Raw genomic sequence first — 16,388 nt, forward strand, 5'->3', positions numbered from 1 at the left:
CTGAGGCTGTATTGTCTTACTCCCTGAAAATGCAGAGCATGCTAAATCCAGGGAGGTCCAGTTCTGCTTAAAACTGTTTACTTTAGCTAAACAGGTGTGCGCGGCGAGCACTAGGCCTAAGGAAAAAAAAAAAAAAAACAACAGAAATAGTAGAACTGTTTACAACTGAGCACCGGGTATGCACAGCATGCATCAGGGCTTAAATGAGGAGGAGGATATGAATAGGGGAAACAGCAGAAGGAAGGTAATCAAGGAGAACTAGCATAGCTGGCAGGTGGAGTGTATCAGAATCAGCCAATTACACAGGCAGCAGCCCAGCACACTACTATAAACTATGCTAACACCTTTCAGTCTGGTTTTTCCCACAAACTCTACACCACTGGTGTACACATTTGGGGGAATTTTACAATGACAAATCTAACAAAACATGTTAGGGGCTGCTGTTGCTCTGATTTATCAGTATGTGCTAGAGACTGATGGTGGTGAAGAGGATAATGCTGACTACCAACTCGGACCGAGGAGGAAGAGAAGAGTGTTCAGACCCAAGGTGACCTACCAGGGGCTACATGATCTGGAGATTGTAGAGCACTACAGTGTGGACAGGCACATACTCCAACAACTTATTGAACTGTGCTGGCCTCGCCTCAGACACAGAACCAACAGAGGGAAACCCATCCCAGTGGATACCAAGGTATGTGTAGCCTTATGAATACAGCTGCAGGTACTTTCCAAAGACCAACTGGGGATATCATGGTGGTCTCACAGGCTTCTGTGTCCAGGATACTCCACCAGTTCTTGGATGTCATTTAACCACATGTCACTGAGCACATTTACTTCCCCAGCACCTGTGAGGAAAGGACCAGCAATATGTGTCTCTTCCACTGTGTAGCAGACTACCCGGAGGCACTGGGTGCCATAGACTGCATGCACATCCACATCAAAGTACCACCTGGTGATGAGGGTGGGGTCTACCTAAACTGCAAGGGGTTTCACTCAATCAACTGCCAGGTCGTGTGCGATGCCCAAGGCATTATCATGAATGTGTGTGCTGGCAGCTCTGGAAGCTATCACGACTCCCACATCTGTCATTCATCACAGCTGTACCAGTTATTTGCCAGTGGGGACATCCCATATGGCCATGGTGGGGGATGCTGCCTATGCACAGGAGCCATGGATGATGACACCCATCAGAAATGCACACATACCCACACAAGAATGCCATAATGAGACACACACACAGACTAGGATCATTATAGAGCATGTGTTTGTGTATTTGGGATGCTCAAGTCATGGTTCTGCTGCCTTGACAAATCTGGTGGAGCCTTGCAGTACTCTCCAGCCACATGTCCACACATGTTCATAGTATGTGCCATGCTACACAATATGATCCTGCAGAAACAGCTACAACAGGAACAAAATGGGGAAGGGCCACACAGCCCCCACCATTGCCTAGGTCTCCACAGGCACAGAAAGACTCAGAGGAGGAACATCCTGAGTCTGCCCCAGTAGGCAGATGGAAGCATGCCCAGTATGCCCTGGCCTTGGCAAAGAGACAGCTCATAGCACATACACTGTAAGGACCCAGGGACTGCCCTCTCTCTCTTTGACTCGCACAGACATTAAAATGGATGCCAGACATCACACCACTTATACCATACCATATATAGGCAGTGTACTGCTTGCATCTGACATAGTCAGCCCTCAAGCACCATCCTCACAACAGCCTCAGGCACAAGGTAAGTCAGTCTCCTTAACAAAATAAATGAATGGAGTAGAATGTTCTGATAGCATATCTATGGAGTAGAATGTTCTGATAGCATATCTATGGTATTGATCAAGCATGCAAGGGAATGGGGTGGCTTACTGGGACAGCAGCAGACAACTGACAGTTCTTTGGGACAGCAGGAAGTATATCCCCAGTACTGACCTACCCACACCATGCAGTACCACCCTAGTTGACATACCACTGCAGTATATGTGGTGAGCCGAATAATTGAGGGGGTCATAGGTCACATGCATGAATGTCAAAGTTGGGGTCCCATACCCACCCCCAGCTTCACCCAGCAGGTCAGCTGTAGAAAACCATACAGAAATGTCTAGCAAAGGCCCCCACATGGCGACATCCATGAAATCCGACCTACAGACCTTTACCCAGTGATATCACAGCAGATCTGGCAGTGGCAGTATGGCTTTGAAAGGTAAGAAGCCTGAAACTACAAATGCTTATGCCAGAACAATTTGACCTGTGGCCAATACTATTATGCCTGTAGTCTCAAAGATAGGGCATACTACTATGCTAAATGGGACCAAAATGTTCAGCAAATATCAGCAGAGTCTCTGCAAATGTGTATTGTGTACAGATGTGCCCCCCCCCCCCATAGTCACATAGAAATGCAGTAACCTGTCCCCAGCCTTAAGCAGCATCCAGCCATCAACTAGAGTGATGGCTCAACACAAACAGAAAGCAATTGTCAGTAACACCGACAGTCAACTTACTGGTACCATCCCAGGGTTATCTACTGCCAGCAGTCTGGGAACATATGATCATCAGAATGCACTGCCTTGCTACAGATGGCCTGCATCTGTTACATCTGCTCTACAGGCCTCTGGCAAATGCCTATGCTTCAACCACAGTGCCCTGTTATGGAGTGCTATGGGGTCCATAACTCCAACATAACTCAGTCTACAAAATGCAAAGAAAGGCCATGCTGCTAACTGCTAGGAGAAAACCTGCCAGTGTCAGACAGCCAGAATTCTGGATAAAGCCATGAATAATGGGGTGAAAAAGATCCAAAGAGAAGGACACCTTTGAAATATTGCTCTAATATTGTTATAAAGTTAATGGAATGATTGTAGTAGAAATGGAATGTGTAATGGGTACGAAGTCTGAAACTACACTGTCAACTGTCAGTAATATCTGACTTCAACTGACTTGCAAAACACTTTTCCTTGAAAACCACACTTGTTTGGGTAACCAACAAGATACATGACTCATGGATGTGGACATAATGTGATACTCTGTACAGTTGACAGGTAGGGCTAGGAGTCTAAACATGGGAATACACTCATTGCATGCAGTCCTAACCCTGGAAGATGGTGACGTGTCTGCATCCACAGAATCCTGGCCCATAGCCATGGGGAGTAACACACCCTTCCCTGATCATTCATCCTATTCAACATCCTGACCCCAAAATGTGGCCATCCAAGCAAAATGAGGTGGGCCACACATATATGTGAGACAAACACACACCTCCAGGCTGGTCAAACAGTCTGACACACACAAGACTCTCCAACTGCAATCAAACATTGAGAAGACCCCTATGCAAAGTACTGATGCTATAGGCAAACATATCTGACCCAGGACACTCCCCCACACATAACCTATCCCCTGCAAATCTATCCAGAGTCTGCCTGTCACCCTGATCCTGTCTGACTTATATTATCCAACTGTGGACTGGAAATCAGACCAGGCCAGAAGAGAAATGTTCAGAGATTCCACCATTGTAATATATCACCAAGGTGCTGGACCATTTCCACAGCACCATCAGTCACTTGCTTGTAGGCACGCCTCTCAACAGGCTGGATTGTGCAAGAATGTGTAGCACTTGACCCATAATCCTGGTGTGTGCATCATCCATCCTGTATTCCTCTGTGATGATCTGAAGAGGTATGTCACGAGGTACTGAAACAATACATGACAGTGTCAAATGGCATATATGTCAGATGTCTGCTAAAACAAGTCCTATAACCCTAGCAACCCATACATTACTGAGAGAGATAGTCACAATCACCGTATGGCCCATTGTCTCCCCATTTTGATAGGCTATCTCCAGATATCTTGCACCAACAGGTTTAGAGGTATGGTGGCTGTAGTTCAAAACAAACTGGACTGGAGTACAACAATCCCTGGAATGGAGTCTCACATGTAGTATAGAAGGTCACACTGGGCATGTTCATACATTTAGAGAAATGTCAGTAGGATCTAGGAATGAACAGGCATTCCCCACCCAGTGCACTTCCCATTGCTCTACTTTAGCAGTCCTGAAGATGCCTGTCATCATAGAAATCACTTTCGTTAAACCTCACCTTTATAAGCTGTGTGGTGCATGCAATAACTGTGTAACACTATAGTGCAAATAACTGTTTAGGAAGGAGTTGTCATCTCAGTCCTGGCAAATATAAAAGTGTGTGTTTATAAGGTAAAGCTTTTGGGTCCACTCAAACCCAGTACACTTCCTCTTCTCCTACATTAGCAGTCCTGTAGATATCAGTCACCCTAGAAGTGCCTTTCATCAACCCTCAGCTCCATAAGCTCTGTGGCATATGCAATAACTGCATATCACTATAGTAGAAATAAATAATTAGGTAGGATTTCTAATCTCAGTCCTGCCAAATGTAAAAATGTGTGTTTACAAGTAAAAACATTTGGGACCATTCAAATCCAGTACACTTCCTCTTCCCCTACTTTAGCAGTCCTGCAGCTATCAGTCATCTTAGAAGTGCCTTTCATCAGGCCAAGCCCCATAAGCTCTGTGGCGCATGTGATAACTGTGTAACACTATAGTACAAATTACTAGTTAGATAGAAGTTCTAATCTCTGTCCTAGCAAATGTAAAAGTGTGTGTGTGTGTTTGTGTGTTTACAAGTAAAAGATGTTGGGACCATTCAAACCCAGTACACTTCCCTTTCCCTACTTTAGCAGTCCTGCAGCTATCAGTCACCTTAGCAGTGCCTTTCGTCAGGCCTCAGCCCCATAAGCTCTATGGTGTGTGCAATAAGTGTGTAATACTGTAGTACAAATAACTAGTTAGGTAGGAGTTCTAATCCCAGTTCTGGAAATATGTGTGTGTGTGTGTGTGTGTATGTGTAGTTTAAAGTATTTTGTGGCCTCTTTCACCAAGTACATCATCCAATGCCATACTTTACAAGGGCTAGTGATGGTCTTCACCTTAGAAGTACCTTTGGACAGCCTTCACCATATAAGTTCTGTGGTGTGTGCGATAAATGTGTAACATTGTAGTAACAATAAATAGATAAGTAGTGGTCCTAATCTCAGTCTGGCCAAGTGTGTGTGTGAACCATACCATTGAGGGGTGGGTTTTGCTACTTTTTGTTGTTGCCCACCCAGTACATGTCCCAGTGTCCACATTACAAGGCCTGCAGTTGTCATCCACTGTAGAGGGACCTGTAGACACTCGGCAGCCATATAAGCAGTGTGTCATGTGCAATAACTATGTGACAGTATGGAACAGATAACAATATAGGCTGGCCATCTAATCCTTGGATATCACTCCCCACTCAGGAATCATACACAAACACAGTCAGGTAGGTAGCCACACCTACATCAGTAGGTGGCCTGCAAACCAGCTCATGGATAGAACCCACAGTGTGAAAGCAGTGGACTCCATGTCAAACTGCTGAACAGTCACGAGTGGAGTCCCACAGGTTGTGGACCTGGGTTCCCTCATGTTTGGGATCCACACCTCTGAGGATCAGCCCAATACAAAGGCACCCTGGCTGACAATGTTTGCAGATGACTGCAAGGTGGGTGGTATTATTACCTCCCAACGTGAGGTTGACATTCTTCACAAAGGCCTCTCTGAGATCTATGACTGTTGTCAGAACCCTGGACTTAAGCTCAATGCTAGATGATGTGCCGCCATCCCCTTTTGGTACAACATGGTTCCCATAATGTAATACATTGATGGTAGTCCACTGAACACTAATGTTGGTATAATGGAACTGGGAACACAGGTTGACACTGAGCTCTATGGTGACCACCACAGTGCCACTGTCTTCTGAACGTCCTTCCATGTGTCACTTCTCCTGACTCAGGGTGTTGAATCTAGGAAATAAAAGAACAGTGCTTCCTTGTACACTCCCCTCATTAGGCCAATCAATTTGTACTATGGCCCATTTGCCATGTACCTCACTGGACAGCAGCAACAACAGGAGACGGTGCAAATGTATCTCACAAAGAGGATCTTAGATACTACACACTTGCCCCATATGGACAGATTTCAACAACAGCAATGCATCTCTGTCTCATATTGGCTACTTAGGTGCGATCTCTGTCTGACATACACAGCCATGTCTGACCTAACTCTGTTAGGAATGCTATATCCAAGGATACAAATCTGTCCACACAACATGCCCCAGATACCTCAACCCCATCCTCACAATCAACAGGACATGCTGGAGGGACATGTTCACAACCCAGAGACTGACCACACCATGGGATAGACTCCACATACATGTCAAGCCGAACACATTACTGGCCCTCTTCAAGAAAAATCAGGAGGAGTGGATGGGGAATAGAATACCCACCTTGGGGATCACTCCAGTGACTATACTCAGTAGACACACTGGGGAGTATCATCAGGTGGCATGATGCCAATGTATTCCCATGGGCTAGCCTTGTAAAGCCTCCATGGCCATTTGCCACGTACACACCTTTGACTCTTTGAACCCATGGATCTCAGTACTGTCAAATGTGTGTGTGTGCATTCGTGTGTCTGAAAGTGTTTGTGAGTGTGTAAACATGTGACTGAAAGTAGTTGGTGGCCCGTCTCACCCAGTACAAGTACCATTGTCATACCTTCAAGTGCTGTAGATGTTATTCACTATATATGTACCTTGAGACACTCCACAGCCTATAAACTCTGTGGTGTGTGTGTTAACTGCATAACACTATAATACCAATAACCACATAGCTAGGGGTTCTAATATGAGTCCTGGCAAATGAGTGAGTGTGTGTGTGTGTGTGTGTGTGTGTGTGTGTGTGTGTACATTATTGTGTGTATATGTGTAGGTTACAGTATTTTGTGGTGTCTCTCACCCAGTACATCCCCCATTGTCATACTTTGCAAGGCCTGGTGATGTCCCTCACTTTAGAGGTATGTTTGGACAAGTGGCACCCCATAACTTCCATGGTGCGTGTGATAAAAGCATAACAATGTCATAACAATAAATAGATAGGTAGGGGTTCAACTCCCAGTCCTGGTAAATGTGTGTGAGAGAAGAGTATCTTGTGTGTTTGTGTGTGAATGACATCCATTGGATGGGCATGGGTTCATATTTATGCCATGGTACACGTAGTACACATTCCTAAGTCTACTGTATGATGTCGGCTGTTCACATCAACTGTAGTGGTATCTGTAGACACTCTTCAGCCCTATAAGCCCTGTGCAACAGTATGGGATAGTATGGTATGAATAACAAGATAGGTTGGTCTGCTAATGTCAGTACTGGCAAGTGTGTGTGTATGTGTGTGTGTGTGTGTGTGTGTGTGTGTGTGTGTGTGTGTGTGTGTGTGTGTGTGTGTGTGTGTGTGTGTGTGTGTGTGTGTGTGTGTGTGTGTGTGTGTGTGTGTGTGCGTGTGTTTGTGCGTTTGTGCGCATTGGTGTGTATAGCAGTGGTTGTAGTGTGTAGACTTGCATACAACAATATTATGAGTACTCACACACCCAGTACAGCCACAATTTCCATACCCTACAAGGCCAAATGATGTTATTCACCTTATGAGTACCTTGTAACACTCATCACACTAGTAGTCCTGTGCCACCTGCAATAACTGCATAATAGTGTGGTACCACAACTTGATGGAGAGGGGTTCCAAACACAACACTGGCAACTGTGATCCTGTGTGTGTGTGTGTGTGTGTGTGTGTGTGTGTGTGTGTGTGTGTGTGTGAACAGTATTCACTGTGTGTTTGGTCGACACAATATCCTCTGCGGTTAAAGGTGTTAGCAATCTGAGGTGTGTTCCACCCACCACACTTACCATTGTCCACTATACTAGAGCTGATGTCAACTACTATAGACTGAGATACAACCCCTCAGCCCTATAATCTGTGAGGCACATGCAAGGACTGTTACACAGACGTGGGACATGGCCGATGTGTTACTATACTGCCATACCCCTTGTTGGTGATGTCTGCAGGGCTACATCCTGCTGACACACAGACACCTGGAACACAAACAGAATAAAGCATGTAAGAACACATTTGCTTAGTGTTACTAGCACCAATAATGCATCATGGCTAAAAAGGTACACATACACTCAGATGTGCACCCATTACAAATGCAGATGACAGCACCTTACACAGCATTAAAAAGCTACACTATACTAAAGTCACTCTGTGCATCAGACCCATATAAGCATGCCCCTACATCAATGGTATGGATGGCATGAATGTGTTACGGGTATCATCATATTCACAGGGTGTTGTGTAGGTTTGCCAGAAGCCTAGGCTGGGCCACATGGTTGAGAACATGTGTGTGTGTTTAGGGGGGGTGTTCATTAAATGGGCAGTGCAGGGGTTTTGTGTGTGTGTGTGTGTGTGTGGAGGTGACTTTCCTGATGGTGGTGTGTGTGTGTGTGTGTGTGTGTGTGTGTGTGTGTGTGTGTGTGTGTGTGTATGCACACTGTCGCACCAAGTGGGCACCCTACACAAGGGTATTTTGGACAGCTGTAGGCTATGAACATGGGAATATGGGAACTGGACCTGCAGAGGGTATCACCAGCACCACCAGGGCCGAGTCCAGATGCAGTACTACTCCTCGCTGGTGACTGCTGCCTGCTGGATACACATCCCTGTTGGGACCAGACAGGATCACATGCCCATGGCCTGCTGTATTGTGGCATGGACATCACACCCCCTTCAGTAGTTCTGGTAGTACTGCCAGCATGTGAATGTAATGGTGCACGGCCACGTAGACCCTCAGCTGATTGTGGTGCTGCCCTACATCCACATGGCTGCTGGCCAGTGTCCGCTAAATGCTCAGGCACAGATATTCTACAGTCGAGGAGTGCTAAGGTCTCCCCCTACCATCTATCCATGACCCCAGTATGCTCACAGATGGTTGCAGTGAGTTTATATTGCCATGGACACCAGGGACGTGCTCATCCATGACCCTGCGTGTATGTCTGGTATTACATTCATTACATGCCTGTTCCCCCATGACAGCCTGAAACATGCATCTGGTGACTGCTGCTGTAGCACTTGCAACAGGGGCATGGCAGGCTGCAATCCTCCTCCGAACACCCCTGCCATCTGCTTGTGTGGGACCTCGCCAGCACTCTGGCTATGGCTAGTGCCTGCACCCTCACTTGTCATAGTCACCACAGTAGCCTGCTCCATGCCAGCATCCGCCAACTGTCCATTATCTGTGGCCACTGGTGAAGGGGTATGTGTGGTCATTGTGACTGTATGCAGGGATGGGTTTGACAATAGTAGGATGCCAACCAATGGCACAGTATCAGCCCCTGACAACCCTCTTGTGCCTCAATATGAGTATCATCATGGTCTGATTCTGAAGAGACACTGACATCAGTATCAGAGCGAAAAACAACATATGTAAATCACTACTGGCACTATAAGTTTTGCTGGTATACACACACACACACACACACACACACACATACACACACACACACACACACACACACACACACACACACACACACACACACACATACGCACGCACAGGTGAGGTGCCTCAAAGGCATTACACAGACATCACATTAGCCAACTGGAGGCATTCACGACACACAGTCAGACAATAACATACACACTCTGGACAGACCCTCAGCATCATGCAGTGCAGCCCTTTCCAATTACTGTTACTACTAATATACACCTCTGGGATAAGTGAGTGGTGTTAGTAGGTGATGTCCCTTCACCTAGCACACACTGCATCCATGCAAATTATTGCTGTTCATCTGTATAGCACTGTGGCAACCCTTACAGAACATACCCCCCAACTGTACAAGGTTTTGCTGAATGTCTACATGTGTGGCTGATATATTTGGCCTAATCCTCACACTCCTGTGTTTGTCTGATAGATTACTGTGCTGGCCTATGTATTGGTGCCACTAAGTAATGGCCTTAATTTAAGGTTCAGACTGCATAACCTGCAATACATGTATTTTAAAACAAAGCCGGTTAATCAAACAAGTTCCCAAGCTTACAGTGGATATAGTAAGTGTACACACACCTGTTAACATGCCAGATTTTCATGATATATCACATGAGACCTCAAAAATCAGGTCATAACATTGCCATAATTTCATATGACATATGATCTGTGCAATCCGGTAACTGAAATTGGTACAATAGGCTGGTTGCATGAGTGTGCACACCCTTAAAGTAATACTCTGTTAAAACAACTTCTGATTTAATCACAGCATGCAGCATAGGTCTCAGCCTTTTAAGAGGTCATTGTGGAACACAGACCCTGACAATGTGTGACAAACAGGCAAAATGTGGAACACCCCATTTTCACACTGCGCGAAAATGCACCATTTCCACGGTACCAAACTAAAGTGGTTTTCAAGCAAAATAAGTAAATTGAAGTGTATATGAAGCAAGAGTAAACACTGTACAAAAATGCATGTAAATGAAGTCAAAAATGGTACTGTACAATCACAAAAACACTACAATAACTAAGTACGCAGTCAATGACAAATCACTTACAATCAGAAAGCAAAAGTAGCAATTCTGCATAAGACTAAGCACTCATAACCTAGGCACTTTTTTCACTGAGCAATTCACGTGTTCATTATCAGGAAAATTTCTCACTTTGAGTCTAAAAATGTCCATGTTCCTTGAAGTTCCACATTGAAAGGGTCAGTTACACAATCAGCTTTAAAACAATTTTAACAGATATTCACAGACAATACATACTTGTATGAGCTTCTAGCTGAAGTTATTAGCAAGCTTTTCTGCCCTACTACAGACAGTGAGGAAGGAAAAGCCAAGGTGCAATCCTGTAAACATAAAACGCTTAAGTTGCAAGAATCCCCTCACCACTAAATGCATGGCAGAGAATTTCCCTATACTCTACAGCACTACTACACTGTAATACACAAAAGACTTAACTGATATTCATGGTAAATAATACTGAATCATATTACTTAGCAAAATAACTGAATATTTCTTTTTTTATGTAAACTCTTAGTTGAAGTTATTAGTAAACTGTTCTGCCTTCGTACATAGAGTGCAAACACTGGAGACAGAACATCACTACCCCTCTAAAAAATACTATGCTGACAGACATTACCTGCCCCCCACCAAATGTACTGCAGAGAACTCAGCTATCCTGTAGAACATAAAGTTTAAAACTGTACAATAGCTTGCCTATTTTTTCTCCTCTGTTCTAGCAAAACCTGGACTAAAAATTAGGCACTTACCTGCAACCAAAGATATACCACCAAAAGATACGTTTCCCCAGAGGAAAAAAATCACAAATCGTTTTGTGAGTACTGGCTTGCACGCTGTACTGCATATTCCACTCTCCACTGCTGTGTTCTACGATCCTAATATTCTTCCTTGTTTGAAGATGAACTGTTGTAGTCCCCAGAAGTTTGCTGGCTGAAGAAATAATTGCCAGTGCCAGAAAACTCCTGAATCCTAACGCTGCTGCCATCCAAAAGAAAAAAAAACGATTGTCTCCATGAAGAAAAGTAAAGTACTCCCAGCAGTACATCGTAAAGGCACGAAAACTGTTACCTGGAAGTGTCTCATATTTCCACTTCTCCTGGTTGGCTCGCCTTGCATCAGTAATCAACCTCTGATTGGCTCATAATACCTATATGCTGATTAGCTATTTTCATGGTATATGAGCCAATCAGAATGCGCAAAGCGGAACCAACACACTTAATGCGGAACAGCGGAACTTTGTGAGTTCTTTGCCTTAAATGTGGTGCGTTCCGTATAATCCGGACCACTTGGCAGCTCAGGCATGCAGTCCTCTGGGGGAGGTGTCTATCAGTATGGCACATCTTGACTTGCCAGTGTTTGCACACTCTCCCTTGCAAAACATCTCCAACTATGTCAGATTGCAAGGTCATCCCCTGTGCACTGCCCTCTTCAGGTTGCCCTGTATATATCTTATTGGACGTAGGTGAGGTCTCTGACTTGGCCAGTGCAGAACGTTGCGTGTTTTCTGGGGAAGCCATCATTTTGTTGATATGGATGTATGGTTTGGGCCATTGTTGTGTGGAAAGTGGAATTCCTCACCATCCTCAGCTATGTGGCAGACACCAGAACATTTTGGAGCCACAAGGGACCTGTGTTTGGAACTGTTTATAATCCTGTCTAACTTGGCTACAGCCCCAGTTCCAGCTTGTGAACAGCAACCCCAAAGCAGGACACTACCATCCCCATGCTTCACCATGGGGGTGGTGTTGTCATGGTGGTGTGCTGTGGTGATATTGTGCCAAACACACCTGTCAGAATTGTGGCCAATGAGTATAATCATGGTCCCATATTACCATAAGAAGGTTCATGGTCTGCACTCTTGTGGGAGGAGAGGCTGGACTCTGCCCTTCTGAGCTGGGAATTTCTGGTTAAAGGCTTATAGTGCCTGCATATCTGAACTGTTTCTTACTGAAATTGGTACACCTTGTTTGCTGTAGCATAGACTAGATCCAGGCCTGCTGAATCTAGCTTTGTTTGTATGCTTGTTGTTTGTTTGCTTGTTATTTCCCTGAAATGCTAATTCCACCTAAAACGTGGCTTTTCAGTGCTTCTGTGGATCCCTAGTGATATCTGCATTGCTTACTGTACTTATTTCCTTGTTTCACTTGAAAGAAAGTTACTGTTTGTCATTTTTTCATTTAAGTTACCTGTAACACATTGCATTTAAGTTACCTGGCACTTGCTCACTAAAGCAATTATATAAGTCAGCACTAAAAAATTAAAAGCACTACACCCTCACAAACTCCCCTTGAGTACCTTGTTCCCCATTGGCCCTTTTTTCAATTATAAAGGAATTCCAAATACTATTCTAGCATGTCCAAATGTCAGTTGTCAATCTCCTCTCCGGTCAAAACAAAACACGTGCAACACATAGCTCACAAAGCCAGTGTGCCGAACAGTCACAGCCCTTAAGGCTAAACAACACACCTGATACACTTGTAATAGGTGACTCTATCATCAGGTATACTGACGTCCCGCTCACCAGGCTGAACAAGGAGAAGGTCACGGTGAGCTACCTATCAGGCGCTAGGATCCGCCACATAACACAAGCACTCAGGTCACTCCAAGACAAATACAAATATGACTCGGTCATTGTCCATGCTGGTGTGAATGACCTGAGATGTACCTCCCTGGACTACATGAAAAGAAACATAGAGGAGCTCTCTGAGCATGTAGCCCAGGCCGGTATGACCCTGACCTTGAGTAGCATCTTACCCTCACCAAGAATGATGCCACAATATGAAGACAAGATGATCAATTTCAACAATTGGCTTAAGTATTGGTGTCATTCAAAGGGGATCCAATGCCTGTCAGCCTGGGATGACATGCTCGACAAGCCACGATGCTTCGCTAGGGGCAGCTTGCACCTGTCACCCCTGGGCTTTTGGATATTGGCAAAGGCTCTTGCTTCCCCCGTAGTGCCTTTTTTAGGCAAGGTTCAAAAGACAAACCCACCTCCATAGGTATCACAAGGGATAAGAAACTAAGAGTAATGCTACTCAACGCCAGAAGTCTAAACCTCAAGATGCATGCACTCAAAACTCTCCTTAGCATGGAGAACATTGATATCTGTGCAGTAACGGAAACCTGGTTCAAGGCTCTCGAGAGCACCCCAGCACTACCAGGTTATACCTTACACCATGCTTTTCGGCCCCAAAACTTGGACCGAACCACAAAAGGAGGGGGAGTATCAATATTAGTGAAATATACCCACACCTCCAGGTTGGTGGCACAGCACGAAGCATCAGAAACTATCCATGTGCAACTAACAGTGGGTAAAACTGCCTTCCAGTTTATAGCCTGCTACAGACCACCCTCCAAAACCCAGGAACCCCACTCGGCCTTCCTGAGAACACTGGAAAATATGAAGGTCTCTCCAAACACCATTATATTGGGCGACTTCAACTACCCAAATATAGACTGGGAGCATTAATCTAGCTCCAACACCCTAGCCCAAAGGTTCCTAGAATATATAAACTGAAATGCTATGGAACAACTTGTTACCACTCCCACAAGAGGGGAAAACATACTGGACCTGATCATCACCAACATGGGGACTCTATGCTCCAGCCTAGAAGTGTATCCCTCACTGGTAAGATCAGACCATAAACTAATCTCACTGGATATTCACAGCCCGACCCCACCCCATGCCCAGAAAACCACAGTGAAAAACTTCTCTAAAGCAAATTTCACACTTCTGAAAACCAAGGTGGAATCCTTCAAAGCCCCCGAGCCTGTGGAAAATACGGCCCAGACCGCAGAATCCTTTATAAACACATTCTGTGAACACCTTCAGGAATGCATGGATCATGCAATCCCAAATAAAACCAAGACCCAATCCTCCAAAGGCAGGCGTCCTGTCTGGTGGACCCCAGCCATAAACAAACTATTCAATAGAAGGAGGAAGCTACTACATGATAGAGCAAAATCCCAAAAAGGGAAGGCATCTCTGATCAGTATTAGCAAAAAACTACGGGCACTCATAAAATCATCTAAGGCCAGCTTCGAGAGAAAAATTGCACAGGACACTAAGGATAATCACAAGGCTTTCTTTAGTTATGTTAGGAACCTGGGTGGGAATTCCCAGATATGCTCAGAATTGGTCCAAAATGACAAAAAATACATTGAACCCACAGACATTGCCAACATCCTAGCTGACAGGTTCAGCGCAAACTTCTCCCCTGCCCACCAAAAGGGTAAATATCTATCCCAGCAGAGTGCTGACCCCCTGACATCTCAGATGCTCAGGTAAGAGCTGCCCTCTCCAAAGCAAGAAACACAGCATCAATGGGACCAGACGGTGTCCTGGGCTGCATCCTACTTGAACTCCAAGAAGAGCTAAACCCAAACATAAAACTACTGTTCACTCTCAGCCTTACTACAGGATATGTACCCAAAGAGTGGCGTACAGCAACAGTGGTCCCTCTCCACAAAGGTGGTGCCTCAACGGATCCTGGAAACTATCACCCCATAAGCCTGACTAGCTTGGTCTGCAAAGCTATGGAACGGATCATCATGGACCTCATAAATAAAGATATTGGGGATGTACAGACACTGGATCCTGCCCAGTTCAGCTATATTAAGGGCAGATCCTGCCTCTTAAACCTGGTTGATTTCTTTGAAACAGTCACCAAGGCCATTGATGAGGGGAAGGTGGTCCACACAACCTACCTGGACCTCGCAAAAGCCTTTGATACAATACACCACTCGGTTATTATAGATAAGCTCACCAGCTAAAATATAAACCCCTATGTCACTAGATGGGTTGCAAACTGGCTCCAGGACAGAACCCACATGGTTAGAATTGCTGGAGCCATGTCAGACTCCAAACCAGTTACAAGTGGCATCCCACAAGGCTCAGTCCTGGGACCTCTCTTGTTCAGTATATATTTCTTGGAGGTACAGGCCAACACGGAAGGACTGTGGCTGACCAAGTTCGCAGATGACTGCAAACTGAGCGCCATAATCGACTCTCCAGCCGACACAAGCATCCTCCAAAAGGGCCTCATAGAAACAGAAAACTGGTTCCAGAGCCATGGCCTCAAGCTAAACACCAAAAAGTGTATAGTCATCCCCTTTGGCAAAAACAAAGTGCCCACAAATTACCACATAGGTGGTAATCCATTAAGTACAGAAGAAGTAATTAGGGACCTGGGAACCCAAGTTGATAGCAATCTCTCATTTGACAACCACGTGGCCAAAGTGGTTAGAAAAACATTTTATATAGCCCACCTAATCATGAAGGGATTCACATCTAGATCAGGGGAGATCATTGTGCCTCTTTACTCATCCCTCATCAGGCCCATAATTGAGTACAATGCCCCTTTTGGAAGGTACCTTACCAGACACCTGCAGAAACTGGAAAGACCCCAAAAGTACCTCACCAAGAGGATCAAAGGGCTCAAACAGATGCCATATGCTGCCCGGTTAAAGAAACTCCAACTCTACTCAGTGGCATACCGCCTGCTCAGAGGCGATCTGTGCCTGACGTATAAAGTCATGTCCAACCCGGAATTAATGGACATGCTGCACCTCAGAAAATCCAAATCCCATCAAGCTACGCGCTCGAGAGACTTGAACCTCAGCACTGAAATAAATAGGACATGCTGGAGGGACAGATTCATAACCCAGAGGCTCCCTTCACTCTGGAATAAAATCCCAGTCCAGGTTAGGCAGAGTCCCTCATTGACTCTCTTCAAGAGGAATCTTGATGAGTGGATGGGAGATCGTAGGTTTACCCTGGGTATCACTTCTGTGTCACTGTTAGACAGAGGCACAGTATACTAACCTCGAAAAAGGGCATAGCAAAATTAAATTAAAATGGGTGGTGAAAGCCAAACACACTCTGGCTAGGCTTATAAATGCCCTAGGACAGATAGCCTACTATGAACCTATGAACCTATGA

This window comes from Protopterus annectens, chromosome 2.part0 (assembly GCF_019279795.1).
Source record: "Protopterus annectens isolate FY-2018-M chromosome 2.part0, PAN1.0, whole genome shotgun sequence".
Lineage (NCBI taxonomy): Eukaryota > Metazoa > Chordata > Ceratodontiformes > Protopteridae > Protopterus > Protopterus annectens.